The sequence below is a fragment of the Colias eurytheme genome, chromosome 25 (genome assembly GCF_061535395.1).
Source record: "Colias eurytheme isolate Ceu_HAF_F1 chromosome 25, ilColEury1 Martin Lab GWU primary, whole genome shotgun sequence".
NCBI lineage: Eukaryota > Metazoa > Arthropoda > Insecta > Lepidoptera > Pieridae > Colias > Colias eurytheme.
This window is the reverse complement of record NC_143004.1, coordinates 8,590,070-8,608,371: the sequence shown is the minus strand read 5'-3', so window position 1 is coordinate 8,608,371 and position 18,302 is coordinate 8,590,070. Positions and strand designations below refer to the sequence as shown.

General features: G+C 31.9%; 1 protein-coding gene across 1 annotated transcript in view; it reads left to right on the top strand.

Annotated features, from left to right (window-relative positions):
* The window catches only part of LOC149897818 (terminal nucleotidyltransferase 4B-like), a 150,527-nt gene extending 144,916 nt beyond the window's left edge, over positions 1 to 5,611 (top strand). Inside the window, exon 11 of the mRNA XM_090116420.1 lies at positions 5,567 to 5,611. The gene's annotated coding sequence lies outside the window, so the exon portion shown is untranslated. The remainder of the gene's footprint in view (positions 1 to 5,566) is intronic.
* Positions 5,612 to 18,302: the final 12,691 nt, after the last annotated feature.

Below are 18,302 nucleotides of genomic sequence, written 5' to 3'. Positions count from 1 at the left end.
GAGAATTTTATAAGATACAGAATCTTTTCTATATAAGTTTATCAAATTCTCATGTTAGGTCTCATACTCCTCAGAAACGACTGCACCAATTCTCATGAAATAGTGCTGCCTATTGGGTAGATCTGTAATAAATTGAATATCAGTAATTAATACAATAAATTATATTATAAACTAGCGGTCCGCCCCGGCTTCGCCCGTGGTACATGTTTACGTTTTCTCTACATAAGAACCATCCTTCAAGGAATATAATAAAAAAAGAATTATCGAAATCGGTTCAGCCGTTCTCGAGTTATGCGCTTACCAACACATTTTGCGATTCATCTTAATACTATTATAAAGGCGAAAGTTTGTATGGATGTATGGATGTATGGATGTTTGTTACTCTTTCACGTAAAAATTACTGAACCGATTACAATGAAATTTAGCACACATATAGAGGGTAATTTGGATTAACATATAGGATAGTTTTTATCCCGGAAATCTCACGGGAACGGGAACTATGCGGGTTTTCCTTTGCAAACGCCGGCGAAGCCGCGGGCGGAAATCTAGTTTTTATATATAAGATTTAAAAAAAAAATATTTTAATAGATTTCATTTATGTATCGCATTATAAAATCTTGAGTTAAATCGTTAAAAAAACATAAAAAATTCGAAAAATTTCCTCTCAATAATATTAGTTTAGATAGGAAACTAATTAAAGCGTAAGTTATCAAGTGACCTCTATAAGTACATTGACCTGCGAACTTGGTTCGCGGCAGTGATTCCTTGTTAGTTGTTACCTTGCTCTTGTGGTCGGTAATTATTATATTGGGTTGATAATTATATACAGGGATAACTTATTAAATATTCTGAATATTATGTAAATAAAAAATATAAAAATTGCTCATCATAATACTTAAATCACACACTAAAATTAGGTAATCGTGAGCAAATCGATACCATTCAAAAAATATTTATCTAGCAAGCGAAAAATTTGTAAAAATTATATAAATTTGTTTCAAAACGCCTAAAGTCCTTAATAATAGTATAATCTCGGTAGAGCACGAAAAATATTTTAAATTAAATTATTGTTTTTTTCCTGTGTACATTTAAATAGCAATAAAAAAATGTATTTTTTGTATTTTGTATTTGTATGTATGGGCCCATATCTGCAATTTTGGGTATTATTTTAGGCCAATAGATTATAGAAGTTTAAAATCACACTTTTAGTATTAAGTATAATTACCTGACTAAATTTAAGTAATTATCTCTACATAGTATAAAACAAAGTCGCTCTCTCTGTCCATATGTCCCTATGTATGCTTAAATCTTTAAAACTACGCAACGGATTTTGATGCGTTTTTAATAGATAGAGTGATTCGAGAGGAAGGTTTTAGTATATAATTTATTATGTTTTAGACAGAGCGGGCGAAGCCGCGGGCGGAAAGCTAGATAAGTATAATAACCTGCCTAAATTTAAGTACCTACTTATTAAATAATTTAATATAAATTCATAATTCATATTGACATTAATTAATGGGTTGGCTGAATTCTTTGTGTATCTTGTCTTGGATAAAATCTCATTAAATTAAAAATATTCATATAAATAATAATTTTATTCATAAACTAGCGGTCCGCCCCGGCTTCGCCCGTGGTACATATTTACGTTTTCTATACATAAAAACCATCCTCGTACTTCAAGGAATATATAATAAAAAAAGAATTATCGAAATCGGTTCAGCCGTTCTCGAGTTATGCGCTTACCAACACATTTTGCGATTCATTTTTATATATAAGATTTGCCATTTTTTGTCAAACTGTTAGCCGTCTCGCGCCGCTTAACTACCGGTTGGCGAAACTAGTTTTGATGTGCCAAAAATGTTGTTAAAAGTTATCTGACAACAAGAATAATAATTATTACTTATGAAAATAAATAAAACTTAAGAATTACTATAAGCGTTTTGATTGATCAGCTTATAAAATCAATGATAAAATATCAAACAGGTAAAGTTTATTTTAAGCCATCCAATTTAAGAAAATCAAGTTGTAATATGTGCATAATTATGTATACCAAGTTGTAATATGTGCATAATTATGTGCACATGTGATTATGATACATATTTTAAAAAATATTTAAATTATTAACCTCTAGAACCAAAAAAAATTCGCGTATTTAATCTATACTAATAATTAATATTATAAAGCTGAAGAGTTTGTTTGTTTGTTTGAACGCGCTAATCTCGAGAACTACTGGTACGATTTGAAAAATTCTTTCGGTGTTAGATGGCTCATTTATCGAGGAAGGCTATAGGCTATAAATCATCACGCTACGACCAATAGGAGAGGAGCCACGGGGGTGAAACCGCGCGGAGCGGCTAGTGTATATAATATAAAGATCCAAACATTGGTATATTGGTATACTAGCTTTCCGCCCGCGGTTTCGCCCGCTTTGTCTAAAACATAATAAATAAAATAAATAAAACCTTCCTCTTAAATCACTCTACTTATATACAAATTTCTTTAGGCGCGTTGGCAGTTTAATTTCTATGTCGCGTCATGGCAATATCATCACGTCATGTGGTGTGATGTGAGCAAGGCGATGATTTTGAAAGAAGTTTCACTTCTGACACGTCATGTGCTCGGCACACACACTCTTTTCTATAAAAAGTATACGTTTGCCTCTTTATTAAAATACTATAAAAATACAGTACGTTTTTTGTATGTACGTTTATTTTCACGAAAGAAGGTACAAAGACATTATATTATGGAAAAACGAAATGGATTAAGTTTCCTGCCACCAAGCTAATGAAACCATTCATCAAACCTAATTCGTAAAATAAAAATAATTAATATTAATAATATGTTGTGTATTTTCCTATAACATTTGTTAAAATCACATGCAGTGGCCACGTGCTCAAACTCGTCTTGAGATCAATTTTGGAAACGTGATGCTTGGCAATTACATATAGTATTTGATATAAGATTATTATCAACCGACTGTGCCGAAACGAGAGCTATGTTTTTATGTATTTGAATTAATTGCATGTTTTATAACGCAAATGGTTTTGATTGATAGTAGATAATTAATGTTGTTGAAGACACAATACAAAAGAAATTAAATTTCTTTTTGCAATTGATTGAATTGACTGGCCGGTTGGCTTGGTTGGTAGTGGCCGTGCCTTCCAAGCCAGAGGTCGTGGGTTCGATTCCCACCCGGGGCAAATATTTGTGTGATGAACACCCAGAGATAATTAACACCCAGACACAGTACAAATGAAATATTTGTACTGTGTCTGGGTGTTAATTATCTATATAAGTATTTATTTAAAATTATACCTATATGTATGTTTATCAGCCATCTGGTTTCCATAACACAAGCGAAAGCTTAGTATGGGATCAGATCGTGCCGTGTGTGAAAATTGTCCCGAAATATTTATTTATTTATTTAATTATATAGAGCAAAAAGTATGAAATTCACTGTTTCAAAAATTTTGAACGAAAATCCTGAAAAGATACCTATGAAATATAGGATATAATAATATATAAATAAATAAATATTATAGGACATTATTACACAAATCAACCTAGTCCCACAGTAAGCTCAATTAAGGCTTGTGTTGTAGGTACTAGGCGACGATAAATATAATATTTAATAAATACATATATAGATAATAACACCCAGACCCAAGAACAAATAATTGAGTTCATCACACAAATATTTGCCCTGACCGGGGATCGAACCCGGGACCGTCGGCTCAGTAGGCAGTTACTTTACCACTACGCCAACCGCGTCGTCGCGGTATATACTTTACAGTTTACACATATCTTTAGAAATTAGTTCGTAAGCTTTTTCGCATTCTATATACATTAGGCCTAACTTATTTTCTTAATAAACCTTAATAATAATATTAGGTATACCCTATGATTATACCCAACTAAATGAATAAATAAAATTCTCAATATTCTGTGTCAACACGGCTCACAATTGTTTCCTTAAATAGAATAATTACCGCGTACAAACAAACAAACAAGGTGTATTTAATTATATCAGTCTAATTAACGTAGTCTTGCGAAATTGGCTCATTCATTGTTATGATATTATTGTGTTTTATCATTTATGTAATTACTAATCTTGAGAAACCTGTGACTATAGGTAGCGAACTTTTAGATGCTAACAAAGGAATATAATTTTAAACCTGCTTGAATATCATATTTTGAGATTTTTTTAAATAGAATAAAATCATTTGAATGCTATAAAACTAAATGCCATTTTTCCGATTAGCTAAAGTTAAAAATTCATTTATGGGTCAAGGATATACGTTATATAATAGAATTCCTCACAATATTAAAGAGTTTAGTAGTTCTTAATTTAAAACTTATATAAAAAATGTATGAGAGAGCGTACTACAGTATTCAGGAATATATGGACGATAAAGACCCATGGAGGGTTGTCGCGTAAAAACCACAGGACAGTTCTTTGGCATATTATGTAGTTAGATATAAGTTACATATTATGTAATATTGACATGATTTTAAAAGAGCAACTATGGAGTTTCTTGCCGATTCTTCTCCATAGATACTGCTTTCCGAATCGGTGGTAAATGTTAAAAATACTTATGTAATGACGATTCGAAAGTGCTACTAAATAGTAGTCTAATTGAATAAATGAATGTTTGAGTTTGAGTTTAAACATCACATAATAACATGTTTCATTAATTTTGATCAACCAGCTTCAGTCAGCCAGTTCATTAAATCTATACCACAGATCTATACTATTATCTTCTTATATATAAAATTCTCGTGTCACAATGTTAGTCTGCATACCTACTCCTCCGAAACGGGTGGACCGATTCTCATGAAATTTTCTGTGCATATCGGGTAAGTCTGAGAATCGGCCAACATCTATTTTTCATATGTACCACGGGTGAAGCCGGGGCGGACCGCTAGTCTATAATAAAAAAATGAATCCCAAAATGTGTTGGTAAGCGCATAACTTGAGAACGGCTGAACCGATTTCGTTAATTCTTTTTTTATTATATTCCTTCAAGTACGAGGATGGTTCTTATGTAGAGAAAACGTAAATATGTACCACGGGCGAAGCCGGGGTGGACTGCTAGTTTCTAATTTAATCATCACAGGAATCGACTCGGCTAAATACGTATTCATTTCAGTAATAAATACTATGAAACATTTATTAACAACAACAAGACAAAACCAATACCTACCTAGTCTCAAATACATTCTTAAAATAGAATTTTTATTAGTTAGTACCGGTATATTTGATTTATTTATTACTAGCGGTCCGCCCCGGCTTCGCCCGTGGTACATGTTTACGTTTTCTCTACATAAGAACCATTCTCATACTTCAAGGAATATAATAAAAAAAGAATTATCGAAATCGGTTCAGCCGTTCTCGAGTTATGCGCTTACCAACACATTTTGCGATTCATTTTTATATATAAGATTTAATCATCACAGGAATCGACTCGGCTAAATACGTATTCATTTCAGTAATAAATCGTGGTACATATTTACGTTTTCTCTACATAAAAACCATCCTCGTACTTCAAGGAATATAATAAAATAGTTTGGAAAATCCAAAAGTGCACGCCTCATAATTTTTTTTTAATAATTATTTATTAATAACAATTAAACCACATCGAATCAGACCCTGAAAAATGAAAGGGTTCTATTCCTGAGCATACTCAAACGTAAGAGAAAAAAGATGTAAAATTTTCGTCGGCGCCATATTGAATTTTAGTTTTGACCTCATATTGGTTAATAGATACCCCAATAACCATGAAAATGACACCCATGACGAAAATATGTAAAATTTTCGTTGGCGCCATCTTGGATTTTAGTTTTGACCTCATATTGGTTAATAGCTACCCCAATAACCATGAAAATGACACCCATGACGAAAATGTGTAAAATTTTCGTCGGCGCCATCTTGAATTTTAATTTTGACCTCATATTGTTTAATAGCTACCCCAAAAACCATGAAAATGACACCCATGACGAAAAGATGTAAATTTTTTGTCGGCGCCATCTTGGATTTTAGTTTTGACCTCATATTCGTTAATAGCTACCCCAAAAACCATGAAAATGACACCCATCACGAAAAAAAGTCAAATTTTCATCAGCGCCATCTTGGATTATAGTTTTGACCTCATATTCGTTAATAGCTACCCCAAAAACCATGAAAATGACACCCATGACGAAAAGATTTCAAATTTTCGTCGGCGCCATCTTGGATTTTAGTTTTGACCTCATATTGGTTAATAGCTACCCCAAAAACCACCCACATTTGCAAATGTGTTTGCTACTTAGGAAAAGTTCAGATTTAAAGATATAAGTAGGTAATGTGACGAATTTAATTTATTTCATTCCGACTGTTTCTCGGAATAACATACATTTACTAAGAATTGCATACAATGCCGGTTTTAATATATTGCCGGTAACATAATATTATGTATGATAATAATGCTTAAAAAAGTATTTTATACATTTCTTAAAAAGCTTCGATATTGTATACAATAATACAATTCATATTCAAATTGTTGTAAAATAGTCACACTTTTTTAAGTTGGTTGAATACACTAAAATACTTATAAGCCCGATTCAGTGCGACGCGGACCGTCCGCACGCGGACTAGGTTTTGCGTCCGTCGCGGATGATTTTGGCGTTCAGTGCGATGCGGATCGGGATCGACTGACCCTCTCGGTTTGCACATTTGACGCAGCCGCCATGACAACGACAGTACTTTACATCCGCTCCGCGTGACTGTTGTCCGCCGAGCACTGAACAAATACATTAGAACCAGGCACCGTCCGCCCGCGGACATCCGCGGCGCGGAGGAGCGGCGCGGAGCGATTTCGACCGCGCGCGGATAGCTCTCCGCGACGCGGACAGCTCCGCGTCGCTCTGAACGCGCTGTAAGGTTTCATACATTTTACCGTCCGTCGCGGACGTCCGCGTAGGTCATCCGCGTCGCACTGAACAGGCCCATAAGGATCGTACCTACTAATAAAAGTAACAAAATGAATTTTTAAAGTTCCCAGTAATCTTCTGGAATCAATTTCAATAAAAATATAAAAATTCACTTCAAAAAAAAAAAAAAACAGCCGAGTTTTTTTTTGTTTATTTAATAACAATTAAACCACATCGAATCAGACCCTGAAAAATGAAAGGGTTCTATTCCTGAGCATACTCAAGCGTAAGAGAAAAAAAAAGATTCGATTAGTAAAGTATTTCGGTCGCTATCGTGTTAACAAGAAAAAGGATCCGCATTCCGCACATACAGACACACGGACGTCCAAGACAGAACTTTTTTAAACTGTTTTTTAACTAGTTTAAATAACAAAATTGACATCAAAAATATCATGAACGTTAAAAATAGTGTTTTTTCTTAATATGTGTGTGTATGTATTATCTTACAAGTGCAATGTATGATACATAAAGACATTTTAAGTTTGAAAAATCAGATGTTTTGCGCGAAGCGACAGTAGTACCCACCTCAACGCTTCGCTTATGAGGCGTGCAAAAAGAATTATCGAAATCGGTTCAGCCGTTCTCGAGTTATGCGCTTACCAACACATTTTGCGATTCATTTTTATATATAAGATGTAGTGTAAATCTTTCTCTAGGCAATAAACTAATTGAGTCTTAAAACGAAACGCCTTTTACATTTACTCGAGCAAAAGCACATCTTAGAAGTTTTCCCTTGATAAAACCGTAAATTATTTAAATTCAAGTAAAATAAATTAACTAGAGTTTTATTTATCGTTAATTTACATTCACGATTCGAAACCGGTGGTAAGTTGTTTTCTCTAATTTTGACAATTCAAATCTCCTTAACAATAAAATATAATAAAACACAAAAGGAATAGTGAGATATGGATGAAATTTACAAATGCAAAGAACCATACAGATTTATCCAATTACCCTAAACAAGCATGTTTAAATAACCATTCAAAAATTTAAATATAGGTACCTAATAATGAAAAATATTTCCCAAAAATTTTCCGAACTTTTTTTGATAATTGTATTTTCCGCTATCTTAGAGTTCAATGACGTAATTCGCGCACAAAGCAAATCACGATAAAATATCTACCTTATAAGAGATAAAATACCTTTAATATATTGTGGTAAGGTCTCACACGCACCGCATTCCTGGAACGCGTGACATTTCTCTTCACACTCTAAACTTGCTTATATTACTGCACATACACCACATAGCGTAAATACTTTGAATCTAATATAAATATTTTGTATAGGAAGGGGGGGTTAGCGAGACTTCTTAAAGCAGTATTATTTCTAGTGTGCAAAGGTTATGGCGCTAGACGATCTACATAGGTCTGTTATTTTTCCACACTTGGAATAATACGGACAAGACATCTTGGTAAACCCCTGGTAAATAAACTGCGTCATGCGTATGTTTGTGAGGTGAAGTTATAATTGGTGATAATTCCTGGTGAAAAATTGCTATTTCGTTGTTAGATTTATTAATGACCTGATTAAATAATAAGCCCAAATTTTAATAACGATTAAAAGTTTATTTTTTGAAATGAAATAACCAATGCTTGATGGAATCTTCAACTTTCTAAAGTTTTATATGCCCATTTTCATGAATTTCCATACCTATAACATGTATTGTAACAGCAGCGTAGAACATGCTACGAAAACTACAGGTACTACAACACCCATATACCATTTATCTGGAATCATGTTATTCTTATTTATAACCGTCGTAATAAATTATTTTTACATTATTGCAATTAATAAAATCAATTTTAATCATATTGTATTGCACGCCTCATAAGCGAAGCGTTGAGGTGGGTACTACTGTCACTTCGCGCAAAACATCTGATTTTTCAAACTTAAAATGTCTTTATGTATCATACATTGCACTTGTAAGATAATACATACACACACATATTAAGAAAAAACACTATTTTTAACGTTCATGATATTTTTGATGTCATTTTTGTTATTTAAACTAGTTAAAAAACAGTTTAAAAAAGTTCTATCTTGGACGTCCGTGTGTCTGTATGTGCGGATCCTTTTTCTTGTTAACACGATAGCGACCGAAATACTTTACTAATCGAGTCTTTTTTTTTCTCTTACGCTTGAGTATGCTCAGGAATAGAACCCTTTCATTTTTCAGGGTCTGATTCGATGTGGTTTAATTGTTATTAAATAAACAAAAATAATAATTAATAAATATTTATTAAAAAAAATTATGAGGCGTGCACTTTTGGATTTTCCAAATTATTTTTCTGTATATTTTCCCAATAAATAACTCTATATCCGAAAAATTGTGACAAACATGATTGAATTCAAATCTGTAGTGTTTGTAGGGTCTCGAAGGACCTCTCGTTTGCGTTTGGGACCTCAACAACTGTTTGCGATCAATCCCACATTCAGTAACTTCTTAAGTGGGACTCTAAATACGTTTGATCTGGAGATTGGTGTATATGTTACCGTTAAATTGTAAACATAGTTAGATTGTAGTCTATTCCGCGAAATTGCAATCGAAACATTGTTATCCGTAACGTACTAAAAGCATTATTTTTCGATTTTTCAATTGCCGTAACCGATTTTTTCTATTCGAGGCATGAGTGAATAGGTTCTTTTATCCAGGCAGGCATGCTCTTTCATAGACTACATCACGACATACCATCAGGTAATGGTGCAATAAAATGCCTGGCCATTTTATACAAAATATTTATATTAAAAAAAATATTTTATAGGTACTTCTTACTCTACAATTACGTGTAGTAAGTATAATAATTAGAATATTTCTTAGTTAGTAAAATTAAAATTCTAATATTACGTCGTTGTTAATGAGGTTTTAGACGATTTAAAACGCGATTCATTCATTACATTCTTCTTTCCGACATTTTAAATACTTTGCAGAAAACGTGGTTAGGTTTGGACTGAGCCGTTACTTGTATAAATGCCTTTTTAAATACATTAAAGTCCGTTATTTTTTTAATGTGTAATAAACACGCAAACGGCAAAACCAAATACAAGAAAATGCTAAATTTCAGTTTCTAACATGACTAATTAATTCGGTTAAGTTGCAATACATAATTTATGAATTTAATTCAGTTTAATTTCATTTGATTCAGTTTTATGTAAAATATTAAAATACGTATTTAATAAAATTTCTAACATTCCATAAGCTACTGTATCCGTATCTCTGTAGGTATTAGTCTTGAGAATTATCACAATTTGGCTTGAATAGAACACATAATTATATTATAACATAGATAATAATATAATACTACACTAACTATACAAATTTAGCTGACCAAAATCAATCACTAGCAGAAATTACATCTAAAACAAACCACAGATCTAGAAATCGTAAAATGCATGTTCCAATTAAGTCTAGACCAAACGTTCTAATGCAGACTAGAAACTATTGTATGACTTTCAAACAATCAATGTTTCAACTGAGATTTCAATTATTATTTGCTATCCATTTGCTTGGATTAATTACTTTGCCACTTCGAAAAGTGTTTCAAAGTTTAATTCTCGTCGATCGATATTCCAATCCGTCTAAAATAAATAAGAACTATTATTTATTCGTCGCAATCCATTTTGTCACTATTAAATTAGAAATAACTATTTCTTTTATTTACATTTCTAAGCTTGGAAAATAATTTAAATTCTAAGACATATTTGTTTTTTATTTTGTTTATTTATACTTACAATTTTTCGAAAACGCCTCAAATATATTTCGAAAATAACGCTTCTAATGAGTAACTCGTTAATAGACCCTATTCAAAAGTCACTTGCAATATTTCGTCAGCATATCTATTATTTTGTTACGCACTGACAATCGTTAAATTTTTATTCAGATTTGATCAAAATTCCTTCAGCATTTTGGCATGATTAAGTTACAAATCCATACATCCAAATTTTCACATATATAATAAAATAACAGTATAGATTAAAAAAAAACGAAAAAACACCTTTGCTTGCCACCTTGGCTTAAAAACACAGTTAAACAGCTTCTAGAGAAGTCCTCAATACCCTACTTCACCTACTTAGTGTAAATTTTATACCCTTATACAAAACCATCAAATTCAGCCCAAACACACAGGTTCGCGTGTACAAAGCTAGTTTTAAAAGTGATAAATTATGGTGAAAAGTTATTCGCGTGTGTTATTCTGTTGACACTTTAAATTATATCGCTATTTCATTAACGGTATAAAACCTATGGGGTAGGTCGGTTAATGACTTGTTGAGTTTTTATTATTGTATTTGGAACAAGGCTTTTTATTGCATGCTATTAGAAGGACTGTTACGATATTGTTTAAGTGCGTATAACACTCATTTGATATTAGAATGTTTTGAGTTTTGTTTGGTTTAATATAAATTGCATTTTGCAGACCAACGAGGTAAAGATTGTTTAGATCTAATACAATTGTGTAACTATACATTAACTACTCTAATTTATTTCCATGTAGCGTCAAGTGGCAAATCCATGGTTGTTATTGGGTTTAGTTTTTCAGGGATTTACACATTACAGAAACTGTTAAGAATCAATTGCCTCATTCTAGGTGATTAGCCTACGAAACAACATAAAACTAATAAATTATGAACTCTACAATTCTCATCATTCAGACACATTTTAAAGCATGTACCTATAATTTTCTGTTTTCTAAAACCTCCTTTAAATCAAGAAGACAAAACTGCCTTTGGTTAAATATAATCCCAATATACCAATAAATTGCATCAATTCTTCACCCCAAACTCTGATAGCAAACTATAAACAATTTTAACAAAGTTTTCGTTTCCAACCATGTTGCAAAAGCGTTTAAAAACCTATTACTACCGATGCACGTGACTGCCATTCAGCTGGTACGTGCAAAATGGCGTCCCTTGTAATTAAAGTCAGCAAAAACAATGTTCACGTGGTTTGGAAGGCTTTTATATAGAAAAACGTGTCACCTTTTAAAATAGCACGTGGCGCTGTCGGTCCCGCTTATTCCCACGTCGTGTTTTATCTTCTGTCTCATTTAATTATAGGACTGACAGAAATTAAGGGCACTTGGGTTTATAATTAAAATTAATAAGTCTGTATAGATATTTCACCCGACGAGTACAAAATTGATCGCTTATATTAAACTAGCTAAACGACCTACATTATAAATAGAATTGATCAGTGAGACAGATGTGAAATTCATCTGCTCCATTGCACAAATCTACACGAGACATATTATCTTATATAATATTTAAAACAAATCATCGATATATGAATAAAAAAAATTAAATTCAGTGGAATTTAAATGGCTTGAAAGTTATCATAAAGTAAATTATATTTTAAACATCTTTGATGAGAACCTCGTTCCAATGTGATAAATGTTCAAAACGGATATATGCTAAGTATGAAAAAAGGTAAAGTATATTCTGTACGGCTACGTGATAAAAGTCTTCTGGCAGATCAACGTTAACCGAATCAGCTAATATAGATTTTAATCCTTTCACAGTCACTCGTATCACAGTTTAATTGAAATATCGATCAGTTTCCACACTTTATCCATACCACTATTATATTCGTAAACCTAATTTCCACATCCATACGAACTAGTTCAGAGAGCGCTCATACGATATATATGCAAAACAGTAATTATAATATTCATAATTTCTACAATGGCTTTAGATTGATTTTCTTTTCATAATACACTTAATGAAGATTTTAATTAGTTGCCTGGTGCTTGTTGATAATTCATATTTTTTTTTCGGATTGTTGACGGGATGGAAAATGAAAATGACATAGACATGTTTTGTATATTTCATGGTAAAAACAAACTAGCACATAATATTATTTTATTTATAAAAAGATAAATTACTAAATTATAATACCAACCATATTAAAATACAAAAGGAAAAACAGAACCCTTATAGGATCAGGTGAAAAAATTAAACTACTAGCCTAAAATTAGCTGGTTTTTATTCCTTGCGACCCTTTGCGAATGTCGCAAAAACGGTTGTTTCTTGTTGAACGTGTTGGTTTATAAGTTTGATTATTTCACATCTTCAAGAGACGACATGTCTCGTCAAGAAGGGAAACGATGGATGACGTGTCTACAAAATGCACACTACAATAACCTAACGAATTCGCGTCATAATATCCTCCAATAATACCAAGTTCGTTGACGAGTGCACATTAAAGCACCGATGTAATAAACCATCTCGTAAACTGAAGAACAGATAGTCGCTTTATGACGTCATAAAATTCGCGATAAACCGAACGAAGTCTTCCGGGCGACGTCACACTGGTGTCATAGCAAATAAACGATGAAATTAAAGGTTGGTACAAAGATAGGATAGTACAGATGTTGCAGATGTATTTAGAGATACAGGACGTAATTGGATAAAAAGAAAGAACGCGAAGAAATGGAACATGTGCTAAATGAAAAACGATCGGTAGAGGAAAAAGAAAATACAATAGAAAATATTAGATGCTTTTGGTTAGTGCATTCTACAAGTTCCATACGCAGACGATAAGAACTCATTATATAAAACGCAAAAAATTCAAGACAAAAATTTATACTGCTAGAATTGTAAATCGAAAATCTAAAGACATCGAAAAATCCTCATATTATTTACTTTCATCATGTTCTGTTATTTATTTGTACTTTGAAGGAATAATAAAATGATTACAATGCTACGTAGGCATTTACTCATTCAATTTTGGAGATAATAAAATGAATGAGAAATTGTCTCTTTAAAAATAATGGCGGAGATGTTGAAGTATGATTTAATTTCTTATAAAAATTGCGTCCCTTTTCCATTACGATAAGGATATTATGTTACTTAATATATGAAGTGGTATTTTGATAAGGGAAATGCGTGGCGTGGGTGGCGCTAAATTATGTTATAATGTTTGGGGCATTAAGTTTAAAGTTGAATGTACATGTCTACAATTGTTTTATTATACATACCTAGTAGGTGCCATTCGTAAATGCGGTCGTCCAAATGAGAGTAATAATAATATTATTGTAGATGCGGGTATATGAATATTATTCTCAAATGAATTCCCTGTTACACATGCCTTGCAGATAGTACTTGTGGGATGTAGTGTACATAATGCGATTAGCCCCGCGGTTTTACCCGTATTTCTCCGCTCCTATTTGTCTTAGCGTGATGATATAAAGCCTTCCTTAGTTATAATGGGCTTTGTAACACTGTAATAATTTTTCAAATCGGATCAGTCGATCTTAAGATAGGCGCGTTCAAGCAAGCAAACAAACAAAAAAAGTTTTTAGCTCTATAATATAGGTATAGTTACATCTACACATATATAACGTATCTACATATAGATGAAAGTATTAGTAGGTTATTTGTATATTTTAGTATTTTAGTCACGTAGACATTGCTAAAGTCTAATTTAGTATTGTGGATAAACGAGGATTTTATGTTTCCCTTCGATACGATTGTCTCGTCGCTGTATGAAAGTTCCATATTTTATTGTGCCTCTCGTAAAAATGTTTTTATGTAATATGTAATACATAAAATTGGAGCTTGTTTTTGTATAGAAATAGAAAGAATCTCGTTGATACCTAGTATTAATTTTTTTTTGTACGTTAATGTGTGTGTTAGGTTTAGTCTGTAAAAACTTTTTAGTTACATCTATAGGTAGGTATGATATGAATAAGATATAGGAATAAGGATTGAACTCAAAAAAGGTGAATTAGTGGCCGAATTTTCCTAGTTCATGATACAAAAGGATTATTATAGTTCTTATATAAGTTTTATTACTGCAAGTACAATGTTCGTTAAATCAATATGCATCTCTATCTTTATAGGGTATTTTTATTGGAAGGTATCTACTTACAATCCACTGTTCCACAACGCAATTACAAAGCATATTCATACGAATAAATCTTTAATAATATAATTCACTTAACACGAACAAAACCGCGTAGTTACCAGCGTACAGATTGAATAACATCATATCAAATATTAATTAATATGAAATTAAGCATCATTACGGGCAAATGATCGCAAATAAATTGACATTATGTACGCCTCACTAGGGATAACTTCACTTTGAGCATATGAAATGTGAATAGCGATAATAATTAATAGGTACCTATTTAATTATTCTTATATTAGTTTTATACTATATTTTTCTCTGGCGACTCTCAGTATATTTTACAAAAATATTATATATAGGTAGGTACTTAAGCTTGCCAAAAATCAAATCATTCTTCTTTTATAATAATATTAGAGTATATAGTTAAATGTGTAAAAATAGGACGTGCCCATAAAAGGAAAGCTATTTTTCATACAAAATGCTATCAGTTTTATTAGAACCTACCTATATATACAAATGATATTCTGAATATAGACATAAGCTTGTATATTGCCGAAATAGTCCATTACCATCACACAAACGATAACACCACCACGCTTGACAGTTAATATGTCAGAGGAACGTCAAACGAATGGATATGGATCCAATTAACGGCAATTACTCTATGATGAGCCCAATCCACGCACCATCAAAGTGATATGCGATTAATAGTTAAGTTCACATGGAGTTCATGATTTGGTGTTTAGAGCTGTTAGTTTCAAATGGATAGTTAATAGATACTATTGAAGTGCCTAGTTCTATACTTACTAAAAATTGAATAAAAAATATTATTCAAGACTCTATCTGACAAGCTGATGGCATGGCGAGATTAAAAAGAATTAAGATCAAGTAAAAAGTAGGTAATCATATTATTATGTCATAATTAACAGGATTAACAGGACTATTTATTAATCTTTGCCGAGAATTTGCTAACATGCACATTTTTATATAATACTAGATTTCTGCCTGCGGCTTCGCCCGCGTTTTCCAAGGAAAACCCGCATAGTTCCCATTCCCGTGGAATTTCCGAGATAAAACCTATCCTATGTGTTAATCCAAGTTACCCTCTATATGTGTGTTAAATTTCATTGTAATCGGTTCCGTAGTTTATGCGTGAAAACCATATATACATACATACATACTTACATAAAAACCTTTCCTCTTTATAATATGTATTAGTATAGATTAAGATTTAATACGTCATGTCGTTTTGCCTAAACATTTAAAACTTTTCTAAATATGTACACTTATTTTAAAGCTTACAGATTACAGCTAATAAATTATGTCATAATTAAGTCCAATATTAACAGCTCATTGATAATTTCTCAACACAAATTAATTTCCAAATTATAATCAAAATCCATAAAGTTATAACCCCCAGTCCTATAAGTGACAATCACAGCGTGATTATCAAATGGGATCATTTTTGACAGCTGACGCCATTTGCAAATAACGCCGCCATTTTATTTGGAGAAATGAATTTCATTTTTGGACAAAGGATAGGTATTTCTATAGTGAATTTGGAGACATTTCTTTATATTAAATTGTGAAGAAAGACGTCACCGATAAAAAATAATTTTCCTTTTAGTCTATTATAATAGCTATTATTTTTATATTTTATCTAACAATGAATACTCATTACTCAATTAACATTTAATATCCTATCCTATCCTACTAATATTATATGTGTATATATGTATGTTTGTTACTCTTTCATGCTACTGAACCGATTACAATGAAATTTAATACACATATAGAGAGTAACTTGGATTAACTCATATGACTTTATCCTGGAAATCCCACGGGAACGGGAACTATGCGGCTTTTTCTTTAAAGCCGGGCGAAGCCGCGAGCGGAAAGATAGTGTATAAAATCAATTAGGAAAAAAATTTGGAAAATCCAAAAGTGCACGCCTCATAATTTTTTTTTAATAAATATTTATTAATTATTATTTTTGTTTATTTAATAACAATTAAACCACATCGAATCAGACCCTGAAAAATGAAAGGGTTCTATTCCTGAGCATACTCAAGCGTAAGAGAAAAAAAAAGACTCGATTAGTAAAGTATTTCGGTCGCTATCGTGTTAACAAGAAAAAGGATCCGCACATACAGACACACGGACGTCCAAGACAGAACTTTTTTAAACTGTTTTTTAACTAGTTTAAATAACAAAAATGACATCAAAAATATCATGAACGTTAAAAATAGTGTTTTTTCTTAATATGTGTGTGTATGTATTATCTTACAAGTGCAATGTATGATACATAAAGACATTTTAAGTTTGAAAAATCAGATGTTTTGCGCGAAGTGACAGTAGTACCCACCTCAACGCTTCGCTTATGAGGCGTGCAAAAACATTGCACTTATCATTTAAGTTGCATACCTGTGTTGCATACACTAACTATGTTTAAGATCACTATTAAAGAAACTAATAAATTATTAAATATTCGTTTCATTTCTGTTTCACTAACTGAATTTTTAAATTGGCGTGAAATAAATCCACCTTGTTAAGTTCTGAATCAACCTTCCACACTGAAGCACATCTGAAATCGAATCTATGATTTTTTAATTTTGAACAAAATTTTTAAATTGCGTCGTTACTATGAGTGTTGTTACAAGTTTAAATTTTTTAAATGCACATAGTAAATAGGTAGTGTAGTACTATCAATTTATAATATTGATAAAATTATTACTTTCTACGTACCGATGCAATTTATTTTCCTTCATCCTCATAAATATAGATACGCCTTGGACTATCTTTTTAATCTACCTATACTATATAATATAATATTATAAAGCTGAAGAGTTTGTTTGTTTGTTTGAACGCGCTAATCTCAGGAACTACTGGTCTGATTTGAAAAATTCTTTTGTTGTTGGATAGCCCATTTATCGAGGAAGGATATAGGCTATATAAAAGAAACGGAGCCACGCTGGTGAAACCGCGGGGCACAGCTAGTCTTCTTTATAATCTCTAAGTAAATACCAATCCACAAAATACAGATAAAATATAATCAATTTAGGATTTACTACAACTCTAAAGGCAACCAGGTGCGCACGTCACATCGCTACAATTTACTGGTTCCCTTGAAATTTCTAATCAATCCATTCGAAACATTGTAATTATTTTAGCTCCAAATCAATTTACAGTCGAATAAATTGCTCATTGCATTTGGAAATGGTCTCTACATAGTAAACTAATATTTGGAGACTACGTTATATAAGATATATATTACGTATTCTATATAGAATGTGATTTAAAAGTAAGTTTGGAAAGAAAGAAGGAATTTAAAAGTTCTTGTTGGATCGAAGTTATAATATTACAACAACCTAACATTATAGACTTATAACACAAAAAATACTGTCTAAATTATTTACATCTTTATTTGAGCTTTTTCTCTGAAACGTCCTATCCAATTTCTCTAGAAAAAGAGAGCATAGAGCACTAT